Genomic DNA, 13,168 nt, shown 5'->3' on the forward strand with positions numbered 1-13,168 from the left:
CATTTGAAGACGTTTTATTATTTTTACATAATAGTGGTGCAACTGCTAATAACCATCTAGTTAGTAATAGGTTATGCTTGTCTCTACAGCAGCTACTTGCAGGTTGTAAGAGTGTAGGCTACATGTTTGAAACAGATACGGTAGGTCAGAGTCACTGACTGAATTCAACAGACAGATTTATACCAGGTAAGATCTGAAATTTGTGTCTTAGTAAAGGAAATAAATTTATTTCTGCTTAATTTGTGTCCAACAGCATTCCAAGTGAGTTAGCTTTTCATAATTTCTGTGATAAAATGCTCCGTGTTTGATGCCTACTCTATTTTATTGGATTTAAAATACAAAATAGGCTACTGAAGAATGTAATATAAACAGGAAATTTTAAATCTCCTTCGGCAGGGTGTTTTAAGACCTACGTCTGTTATGTGTGTTGGTCTAAATTTCAAGATGCAAATTAGTTAAATACAGTGCAAAAAAAAGAGAAAGGAATAAGTAAACCTTTGGATTTTTTCCTAACAAATTGCCATTTATTTCTTTCTCTCATCAGACAACTAGCATTAAATTATGGGTTTTGCACTTTTGAAAAGTTAGAGATTATTTTAAGGAAAGACAATGAAGTACCATAAAAAATGGATTTCACAGTTTAATGGGAAAACAGAATAAAGATTCTAATCATAGCTGTATCCCACAGCACTGTGGCAGGCTGTGGTAAATGAATTGTAATTAATCATGGTGAATTTTGTGATACAGTTTAAAGACTACACGAAGTGGTGGGATAGAAGCTCTGTTTGAAACCCTTTGATTTTATATTTCTGAATTAAAACTGGTGGTCATTAGTAAAACAGGAAGCTAACAGGAGATAACTGGGACAAGTCCCTGTCTTGTTGCATGATTACTGAAACGCTAGGCCTTTAGAAGCACTATACTGGTTTTTTTTTCAGTTGCTACTTCAGTCTGAAATTAAAGAAACTTTTTATATTAAACAAATAACATTAGCTTGTGGGATGGCTGAATTATTTTCTATATGTTGATAAAATAATTGTATATATTTATTTCTGAAAGATAAGACTAAAGATAGAGACACAGACATTCTACTTATCCTAGTCCTTTACCAGGTTTTCTCTACATTTCGATCTTGATCAGATCTTTAATAGCCTTACATCTCATTTTTCTCAAATCATTAAATGACTGTAATTGTTGGAGCAGAACACTCCATATTTAAAAATGGATTATAAAGTCAAAAGAATGATATTAATTTATACAAACCATTAACTGCTCTTAGATAGAAATACCAAATAAAACAATTCAATGGTTTCATATGAGGCCTTCAGTGTGATATGTGGCCCAGTTTATGTGGGTTTGGTTGTGATTTTGCAAGCACTGGTTCTGTTCCACCGTATGTCCTTTAACTTCTGTTGAGTACAGGAGGTTCAAGTCAAGGTGCTGTTATGATTGTGTCACTATCTTTAGTTTAGTAACTGCTCGTGGTGTGATAACACCTGTAATGGTTTAATAAAACCAGATATTGCCTTTATAGTGTCCTCTACACTTGTAACTTGACTGTGGGTTTGTGTTTGGCCCTGATTTGTGTTTTCTCTGGAGAGAAGTGGCTTTGCCACTCTGTGTGCAAAGGGATGACTTACCCAGGGAATAAGCTTTTATCATATTTGCTTGTGATATGAGACTGACGGTAAACAGGAAGGCTTCTTTATTTTGCTTTTGTATACTGCTGGTTTTCAGCCAGTTTGGTTTTTTTTCAGTATGCTTTGAGAATGCTGTTAGAATTTTAATAATTTGTGGGCCACTGCTTAAGTAAATCAGGTTTTAATGAGCCACCACCTCTGCCCTGTGCTGATTTCGGAAGATCTCTCAACTCATTTGAGGGGCACCAGCTAACACAGGTTAGGTGATGAAGAAAAGTAACTAAATTGTAGCATCTTTCTGTAAATGATGTAATGAAAAAGCGGCAGGATGGCATAAATTTCTTTGCAGACCAGATAAATCATTATCACATTCAGTATGTGTTGGAAGCAGAAAGCAGAAAACAAGTGAAATTTGCAAAGTTCAACACTGCTGACAAACATCTGGTGACAGAGCAGACAAGGAGGCCAGGTGAAGATCCAGTGGTCTGTGTTCTCATAGCACTGAGGAGGAAATGTGGCATGCAGTGAAGGCTGCTTGTCCCATTTTCCCACCTATCTCATGGCTGTTATCTACTTCGTGCAGAAGGTATAAAGATTATCCCTTTTTGGACCCAATGTGTGGGATGAGAATTTGGCACTGTGTTGTAGGGACAGACTGATGGGTTTTGTTCTCCTTGCCCCTACCCAGAAGGGACAACTTTTGGTAGGAGTTGTGGCCTCAGCTCCACCAAATGTGTTTTTCCCCGGGAGATTATTAATGTAATTGCAGTTGCATTTTAGAGCTCTAGACCTGGTCTGCAGCTTAGTGCACTTAACGCCATCAGTCTTAAAGAATCTGTGTGTATTGCACATGACTATTATGTGCTATTTGTGCATCCAGCTGCTTTTGAATGCAGCTGGATGTGCAGCAACAAGCAGTTTGTGCATCTGGTGTCAGACCTATAGACATGGCTTTAGCTGGTCTACCTATGAAGGGAGAAGTTCAGCCACCCCCAGCCCCTCTAATCTCTGAGGACAAGCTAGGAAGCAAGGAGATTTATCTCTTAACAAATTTATCTCTTACTAGAGTTATCCCTTACTCAAATTTATCCTTTCCCTTCATGCAACACTTCAATTGGTATGCATTACCATGGATAAACTACTGTAGAAACATAAGTGTGCACCATCCCAGGCAGGGATAAAATGGGCCCAGAAATTTTAGAAAGATGGGGATAATGTACTAGAGTGAACAGAGCAATGTAGGAATCAAAAGAAACTAAAACCTGAAAAAGGTAAATGAGTTATTTGAGCAGTCTTGGGAGCTTGTTTATCTCGTGGGCAAAAGGAAACCGACAGCTCCCCACCTCCTAAGAAGATTGTAAATGTAGAAATTACAACTCTCAAGTCAGAGAAGGAGGTACTTAAAACATCTTTACCTTTTGAGAAGGAAATGTGGGGGAAACTGGAAAAACAGGGAAACTGGAATAAAACAGTAAAAAGAAGTAGATGCTCTTTCAGGTAGAATTGAGCAATTAGAGCAACTGCTGGTTGCAGCTGAGAAACAAGAAAATCAGGTTTCCCCTACAGGTGGAGAAAGGGTCTTGCTGAGTGAGGAAGAGGCAGAAGGATATTGGAAGCCTGGAGTATTTCTAACTACTACCCCACAACTATTCATTAATCACTCAATCCACTTATTGGGCTGGGGACATAGACCCCTAGGAAAGAAGAGATCCTCTTGTCATTAAGACTTCAATATTCTTGGATCTGGCAGCCTCTGTGCAAAAGGCAGCTTGTATACAAGTGATGTACAAGAGAGGTGTATTAAAGCGATCCCCGATGGTAGCTCCCATCAGTCCAGCCAGATTAACTACTCTTATTTGTGACCTTCCAAATAACCTATAAATATATGTAGCAAATGCCCAAGATGGCTTACACATGAATCACGTTATGAACGCTGCTGCAGCAGCAGCACAACCACACAGAGAGCAAATGCACATACCTGCTTGGAGCACATTCGCCCAGGAAACAATGTATTACAGGTGTCATGTGAGATAGGTTGGAATGGCCTCCAGGAAGCCACCCAAACCTCCCTGGTGAGTTCATCAAATCCATACCGCTGCACATAGGCCAGATTCTAAACCATAATTTGATCTAGAACAAGATAAACCAGGACATGCAGCTGGGCACAAACCTGTTCCTGCTAGGACTGTGTCGTCAGCCCTGCAGCGGGACTTGATTGACATAAACGGTCCCTCTGACAAAAATTTGCAACCCCCGAGACCACAGTGAGCTACTCTACCTGGCAGCTTCTGACTCTACAGTGGCTCTCTAGTAAATGTCCTGAGCCAAATCCTTCCATTGCAGTAGGGACACTAAAAGTTTGTGTAGATTTCTTAGTAGATACAGGAGCACAAATGTTGATAATCACAAAAAAAAAAAAAATGCCCAGATTCTAAGAACCTGAATATAAAGTCTGGCTGCAGTAAAATAGAATTTACAGAGCTTGATGGAATAACAAGAGAGTGCCCCACAGCAAAAATCACTTTGTGTCTTGCTGGAGGGCAGAAACTAACCTGTGCTGAAGTACTGATTTGCGCTGCCAATACCAATATTTTAGGGTCTGACAAATATAAATCTAAAATTCTAAATTTATTAGAAGTGGTTTAAAGCATAAGTTACTCTTAATTATGATACAGGGATTTAGAATTGCTCTCAACAAAATTTAGTGTTACTGCTTGCTTGTCCCCACCTAAACCTGTAGAAGACACCCTTCCCATGGGTATTCTTCCCACAGACATAGCATGGAGCTTGTTGAAATTATGGAATATTTCATACGAATACCCTCCAAATTGTAAATCCTTGTTCCCTAGATAGAAAGCAAGTTGCTCTGCAATTTAGTCAACGGTTCAATTTTTCTGCCATTCGTTGTACGTATTATGAAAAAGAAAATACAACTGTACCCGGCACTTGGGTGCAACAGAGTTGCAGCCTTGGGGATGAGCAGCTAACATTCTGCAATATAATCAACCCATAAATACATCCTGGTGGATACAGTGGAATAAAGGGCAAGATTGTTCTAAAAAAAGCTGGCCATAACTGTTTGTTCCTGGTTTGGGTTTGACAATAGCCCTCAGTGTTTTACACCATTTGGCAAGGGATTTTCTTTTGCTCCAGTATCAAACACATTGTCGCTGTGGTCTTGCCACAATGTGATAAATTATTCCTACTGGAAACCACATAATTGGGTTGTGTACTATTGGCCAGTTTATATCACCCTAAAAATGGGCTGTCTGTGCCAAAATCACAGTATAAAAGAAAAGGCTGTAAGTAATTACTTATTCAAAAATATATTTTGAGAGGGTTTTAAACCCACTGGTTTTGCCTGGGAAGAAAACAACCCCAGCGGGACCCCAGTAGGATCTCCAGGGGGGTCGTCAGCGAAGAGGAGGACAGTGGCGAGTAAAGGAGGGACGGGCCACGATCGCTTTCTTCCAAAATAAAAGGTTTTAATAACATGAAAATAACAAACAAAAACACCTGAGGCAGGCACTGAAAAAGCACCCGCTCCAGGGGAGAAGCGAAAGAGCATGTGGCCTTGGGGCCAGGGGTTTTTAACAGGTAGGTGGGTGGGTTTACAAGGGCATTGTCCTATAAGGATACACGGATGGGTTACCTACAGGTCAGGGGTCCAATGGGTGTTAGGGGATTGGTCTTGTGGTGGCTAAGCCAACCACAACCTGGGAAAGATGGAAAATTCTGGATGTGTGCCCATGTTTGGGGACAAAGAGGCAACAGAAACCTCTGTCTCCAGGAGGCGCACTGCAACAGTAAGTGCAAACTTCACGCCTTGTAGTGATTTGTGTGTTGCCTCTGGTGGTGCCCTGTCTGCTTTGATCTGGGCCTGTAATGATGGTAAGATGTACCCTTCTTTATGGCCTGGACTCCAGAGTACCTTGAGCCTCCCGATGTTGTGTCCAACATGGAGAAGGACTCCTGGCAAAAATAGAAGTAGGGAGAAATGTAGAGGGGTGGCAAGACCAAGGAGCACCTACCCACATTGCTTGGGGAATGGAAGGATTTTTGGGGCTCAGAAGTGTTACTGTGTGAACAGGATTGTGGATGAGTAAATTAGCCTATCAAGTAGGGAGATTAGCTAATGCTACTGACATCAGTCTACTGTTCCTTAACAGTTTGTTATAAGCTACTTCAAGAATGGCTCTTCAGAACTGCATGGCATTGGACTCAATGCTGGTATAGCAAAAGGGACTTCGTGGCTATCTAAACTTCTCCAGTACAGACTGTTGTGTTCGTATCCCTAATGTCACACAGGGCTTCAACATCCAGCTAACGAAGATACAACAGGTGGCAAAAAGACACCTGTGAATTCTGAGAATTCTGGAGTTTGTGGGTCTTCAGTTGGTTTGGATTTGGTGTCAGTGGTTTAATACAATATATATTGATGTCTATTGTGCTGATAAGTGTCTTAAGTATAGCAATATTTTGTGTAAGAACAACGATACTGAAAACTGTTAGCATTAAGATGATTAAATTTACCGATTATAGTGATTATACCCCTTTAACTGAGGAGGATGATGAGGAGAATAACTCAGTTGATGTTCCTGATACTGAAATCTTAATTTGAGACCAAATTTAAGTGCATGGATGTGATTGTGGTCACGAGGTGAAAGTGTTGGAAGCAGAAAGCACAAAACAAATGCACATTGTGAAGCTTAACACTGCTGACAAACGTCTGGTGACAGAGCAGACACAGAGGCTGGGTGAAGACATTTTCCCACCTATCTCACAGCAGTTATCTACTTCTTGCAGAAGTGACCAAGGAATTTTTGTGCTGACCACATGGAACAGTTGTTTGACCACAGTTCCATCCCCACACTTTGTATGATAGTGATAAAAGAGGTATAAATATTATCCCTTTTTGGACTTAATCTGTTGACTTCAGAGTCACCAGTATGACTTGAGAAACATTGAGCGATGCCATTTCAATTTTAAACCTTTTGGCTTTGAAACTACAAAACCAGAGAGATTTTTTTGAAAGTTGTGAAGGAAACAATAATGAGAAACAGAGAAAGCTCCTTAAAGGGCTGCCCCAAATGAGAGTTGTAAGACAGGGTTGCAAAGCACAAAGTCATTTTAAGCCCAAGGAACGTGGGAGTGGGATGTTGCAATCAGCATAGCATGCAACATACAAAGGCATTACCACACCAATTTAACCTGATAAGTTTAACTGGAGTGTTTCATAATGTGAGGCTGTCCAACCCAGCCTCTTTTTAAGTCAGCCAAAGCTAATGCCATTGTTCCCAATGAGCATGGGTAGGAGCCAGCATTGCAATATTGATTTCAGGGTGTGTATGTTGAACTTCGTATTTGAGGTGCACATACATGTCTGAAAAAGACGTCAGGTTTCAGCAATATTTCAGTGATTTGTTACTGGACAGGCACTCCAGGAGGGGATGCTGAGACTCTGCTGTGGACACACTAACCATGGACTGATCTGAGCAATGCTGGTATGTGCAAAGGGAGCGGCACTGGTTGTTCTTGTCACTTGCAACGTTAGTGATACGTAATGTATGTAAATGTTTTAAACCACCATTATCTGCTTTCTGCTACTACCAGCCAGACTGCAGATTACGTTGGTTGAGATTAATGTAAAGCAGCTAATGATCAAAGCTAGAAATCAACAGTTAAAAGGGGTGAGAGCCAAATGATGTGTGGGTGGCAACTTAGGAGTTTACCGCAGCCTTTGCCAAACTCATCAGGACCACTGCCACCACTTTATCTTCTCAGCTGCAGTGGTTCACTACTGGGGTAAGTGTGCCAGGCACATAGTCAGCACGCTCTATTATTCATAGGCAACGAAGACATGCTAGGCTGCCTCTGTGTCCAGGGGAAGGGGAGCCCTGAGCACTCCTTTGGGATGAAAATGCACTGCCAGGCAAGTCAAGTTTGGGAGCCAGCACTTTTCAAAGTTCCCAGGGCTACTGTTGATATGAACAGCAGTCAGACCCTGCATCAGACATGAAAAAAAGTATGGGGTCTCCAAGACTGGTCCATCACCTCTGGCTGCTGGAGACCTAAGCCCAGTGATCTCACTGACATTAGAGCCTGGTCTAAGAAGATGGAGCATTTGGCCAAGAAAACAAAGGCCATCCTTATGTCTGGCAGTTTCACGGGTTCTGAGAAAACCAGCTCTTTTTTATCTCCAAAAGACTTCCTGCTAGCCTCAAAACATACCTCAAAGGGATTGTTTTTTCATGGCCTACATCTAGCTGCTATCACTTCTTAAAGCAGCAACCCTCTCTTTGCTATAAATATAAAATTTATCAGGTGGGGCAAGCTAATAATTTTTCTTTTTTTTTCAGTATTTGCAACTTATAACACAAAAAAAAAAAAAAAAAGGCAATAAGGAAGTTAAAGGCCTTTTAAGCCATATTAGGCTGTTGTTATAATAACAGGAAGTACATTCACTGGCCTGAAATCTTAAATGTAGTGGAAATGTCACTTCAGGAGTTCTTGGTTTTGCCTTTATAGATTTTCTCTGCTGCACCCCTTATCCCAGCAGGATTCCATCATGAAACTTTTCTCATCTCCTGCAGTAATTCTTTACAAACTCCTGAAATTTAATAATCTAAATTATTATTTCTTATGCACAATATACTTGTGTGCCTTTTAACATGTTTGCTGAACTCTGCTTATGTGAGTCTGTATGATTCATTAATATTTACTGGGTGTAATTTTTAAAGCTATTGAAATTAAGCTGTTCAAGTGATAAAAAGGAATTGTTTTAGACAACTACCCAATCTGTAGACAGAGAGTGAGTTAGGTATGTGTTTTCAAGATTTACACAATCCTTCTCCCCATTATGCAAATGCTGATTACAGGGAGCTCTGGGACACAACGAGAATCAATTACAGCCCTCCCAGTCTTCAAGGAGCACATGTAAGAGTACTGTTCACAATGGCCAAAAAAGTCATGGCATGTTTGGTATTCCATTGTAAGATAATTTCTTTCATCAATGAAACATTCTCTGTACCCTGCCTGTAAAGAAAAGGTACTAACAACTTCAGAACACTGAACTGTGGAGGAGTAACTGTCCAGGTTACTGAAACAGCAGAGAGAACAAGCCCAAGTTCTGCTTGCTTCTGCTAAAGATATTCATGTGCCTCAAACTGATGCAACATACACATTTAGAGATTTGATAAATATGGATAATATGCCTCAAAAAACTATTATTTGATGAACACAGAATCAGGGTCTCATTTTATTAGAAGGCTCCCTGCATAGTTGTGTCCTTCCAAAATTAGCTAGGTTGATGTGTGAATACCAGCATCTCTAGCCATAGTTTCAGCTGATTTGGGAAGACACTCCAGTCCCTAATTATATGTGATGATTCATCTGAATTATCAACTTCAAGAAGGAATGTTTTCTGGTTCTCAGGCTGGGGTCTGTGCTCTGGCAAGGCTTTCATTATGTATAGGGGGGCAAGACCAAATATGTACCACCCTTTCTCACACTACAGTCATCTGGGAAGAGAGCTGTATGGTGCACCTCAGACTGCGCCAGTCTTTAAACCTGAAAAAAAAGAGCAGCTTTTATTGCATTGCTGAGCAGCACCACTAGTCATTATTGCCTTAAAATAGTATAGCCTCTAAACAATGCATAAATTATTAGCTTGCCTCATTAGTTAATCCCATTAGACTGATATATGCAGGCATTTTATCAGTAAAATTGAAAGTGAATTCCTAGGAACATCTGGTTGTGTTTCAGATTGCATAGTAGATCAACAGATGACTTGAAAAAGCTCTTGCTTTAATCTAGTGCAAGTCTGGTCTCCTAATTTCTTGTGTTCAGGTAAGAGAGGGTGTTTGATGGCTGAAAATAATGCTTCTGCCAAGTGATGTTTTGGGAAAGGATAAACTAAGCATATAAAATGGTAGTACTGGGAAAACACTCTACTTTTATTACCAATCTGTATTACTGATGTTCCTAGTAAGCTTTGCTTGAAGAGGGAGTGCAAAATGCTAGTAGCATGCATGAATACCACATGGAGATATGTGCAGCTAATCTTCCTAAATTAGAGCAAGAGTGACTCTTCTCACCTCTGGAGTTTGCATTAACTCAAAGCTCCACACCTGAGACAGGTTTCAGAGTCTGTGAGATGCTGGGACTGCCATGGAGGTATCATTTTATTAACACTGGCATTTTCAGATCAATTCACTAGCTGCCTAAAGGCAAAATACTTTAAAATATCTACTTAGAAATAATTTGCAAGTAGTTTTTATTATCAGATATTAATCCCGAAACTATCTAAGAGCCTGAAGTACTGAAACACTTAATGAGGGTTTAGAAGTGATAATAAAATATAACAGACATGCATTAATCAGAGAAGGACACTTTTGTGAAATGAACTTGATGGTTTAGGCCTTGAAAAGTGTTGGGAGCTTCCTATGAAGCTAATAAATGTGATTACAGTTGTAGATATACCTCCAGAGAACACACATTTTAGTACTCAGGATGGGGTTAACAACCACGTGTACATATTTTATGCAGAAGAAAAATCTCAGAAGTTAATACAGAGGGTTATGAAATTGAGGGAAATTATGCATGCACCTTCCAAGTCCATTTTAAAGTGTCATTTCCATCATCCTTATTGCCAGTTACTTGCATGACAGCAGCACCTAGAGGCTAGTGCTACACAGACTTGAAAGGGAAAGGTCTTGATCCTGCTGCAGCTAACAGCTGAAATACGCAGGAGGGATGGAGGAAGCAGAGACTGACAGCAATGAACCAAGCAAAGTATGAGACAATTGATAGCAGCCATTGCTGCAGACCCCGTTAGCTGCCAGGAATTAATGGGATTCTCTAGGTAAAACTATGCTGCAGCATCTCTTTGATTTGAAGGATTTGAAGGAACCAGATGACAACAGGTCTGGTATATTTATCCCTTCATATTTACTGTTCCATGACATTTCTACTGTGAAATTTATTCTATTTTAGTCTTCTGTTCTCACATATGAACAGTTAGAGCTGGTTAAATTTTTTAAGAATTGGAATTAAATTAGATGAGCTACACTTTCCTGTTCCTCATGACTGAATAAAAAAAATTTTGTGATGCCTTATTTCCTTGCAGAAATTACAGTGAGAAATTGTATCTTAAGTTGATTAAAAATAAAAAAAAAGGAAAAATCCCTGATAACTACATTTCTGGTAGTGAAGCAGATTCTGTTTGAAAACAAAACAGTGCTATTCCATCAAGTTCACATTCTCCTGAAGCACCATATCTGAAAGAAAATAAAAGTTAGGAGTGTTGGCAAGTGGATAGTAATATTTGTATGCAGTTGTATATCCACAAATGGCTGTTGCATGTTGTTATTAGAATTAGGATATAAGTATGTATCTGTACATTTGAGAATTACAGTTTGTGTTATTTAAATCTTCAAAGGATGTGAAAATCTCTGTTGATGTGCATTCCATTCAATGGGAATAACACAGACCCAGATTAATATAATCTTCAAATATGTTTGATTCCTTATAGTGTATTTTCTTGAGTATTTTCTGAGAAACACTAACACGAACCATTTGGTTTAACTAATGGCATTGAAGGCATCGTTAGAGACAGCAGTGCTAAAAGGATTTCACTAATCACTTGGTTGAGGTAGCTTCCCTGGAAACTTGAGAAGAATCTTTCTCACTGCATTTTTTTTTTTAATTATTTTTTATTTATTTATGCTATTTTGTTTGATAGAATTGTTAGCAATATGTACTGACTGGATGACCATTTATTTTCACTGACTCTGGCATAGCTACAGCCAGGAGCTAGAGTTATGTTTTATGTTTCTGAGTGTGACAGAGAGATGTTGATACTCAGTTGATACTCATAAATATCCTCCAGTGAGAGTCCACAGGTTGGTTGTTTTAGTTTTTTAGTTTGTTTTCATTGATAATTTTTCTTTAGAGCTGGTTAGCTAAGGCAAGTGAATTAAGATAACTATTTCTCTACTTAGTTTCACAACTTTGTTATGCTCTTCAAGCTGCCACAGTCACTGCTGAGCTAATACTGCCAGCCTTGATTTCTTTGTTCTCCTCTCCTGTTCTAGTCCTAGAACTTGAGCTCAGTGTCTGCTTCCATCACCTCTGCCCTTCCTACCCATCCCCTGCAAAATGTTCCTCAGCTTTGGTTCATGTGTAAGTACCATAACGATGCACTCAGCTCTTCTCAGGGAAACTCTGCAGCCTCACTACAGGAGTGTTGCTTCTCCTGCCTGCATCATGCAGATGTGCTTCCTGCCTGGGACTGACAGGAGAGTTTTACCTCTTCTGTGATGCCACGTAATGGATCTGTGCTGTGAGGCACCACTTCACTTCCAGGTACCATAAACAAATATGAGTGCTCTAAATTTGTAGGTGATAACTTTTGTGTGAAGATTATGTCTGTGCCTACCCACATAAAACTTGCACTGAGTTCTAGTGGCATATTTTAGGAGCCCTTATGTGTGTGGGGTTGCACCCAGGGACCTCCTTTAAAGTCTCTGAACCTCAATGGGAAGTGCTGCAGTGGGGTGTTGAAACTCAACCAGCATCAGAGAGGTAAACCTGAGCCATGTTGGTGATCATGTAGATTTTAAAAATTTAGTGTGTTCTTCTGAACTCGATGGTGATGCTCTTTAGAGGAAAAGTTTGGAAAATTGTTAGCATGAGCATCTGAAAGATGCCTAGAAAAACTTTGGTGCTGAAGATACAGGTAGGTAAGGCAAATGGAAAAAGAAAGCATCCCTAAAATAAGTGTGCAAATTCAGAAAACTCAGAATGAAAAACCTTTTTGAAGGAGCAAAAAAGGATTAAAGGACTGGAGGGGAAAAAAAAGTATTAGAACCCATTTGCGTTTTGGTCTCCTTCTTGGGTATTTAACCTGTAAGAATTAATGAAGCATTAATATACATTGTATGTGTTTGGCTATAGATGAATAGGCATGAATATGAGACGAGGCAGAGTTCTATTTCTTATTTTGGAAGTTAATTTCTGAAAAATGTCTCCCCTTTTTGGTGTTTACTACTGCATTCAGCTTTATAGTGTCTCCTAGGCAAAGTATTTCTGGTTACAGGAACAAGCACTGCAGATATTTAATGAGTATCACAACTATTACTGTTAATCCTAGACCATATTTTTCATGAGGCACAAGTTGATACTACCACCTAGTGCAATTCATGTTCCAATGCAACAGCATTATACAGTAGTATGTCCTTCGTGTTAATATTAATCATTTTTTAATGAGTTTGTCTGAATAATTAATCTAGCTGGTGTATTCAGTGGCTATAGTAGTAAGTCTATATTAATGCAAGAAACAGAACCAGAACACGATAGTTCTTCTACCTCTAAGCCCTGTGTAAATAGTACACTGACTTCCATGCTTTGCCTGCCTATTTTCTCATGTTTATAGTAATTTCAAAATAGCAACTGCTGCTGTAGCACTATAATATACACCTACACTCCCGCTGAATTATGCAACTGTGGGTTTAGATGAAAGAACTGTA

This window comes from Merops nubicus, unplaced genomic scaffold, assembly GCF_000691845.1.
Source record: "Merops nubicus isolate BGI_N331 unplaced genomic scaffold, ASM69184v1 scaffold1924, whole genome shotgun sequence".
Lineage (NCBI taxonomy): Eukaryota > Metazoa > Chordata > Aves > Coraciiformes > Meropidae > Merops > Merops nubicus.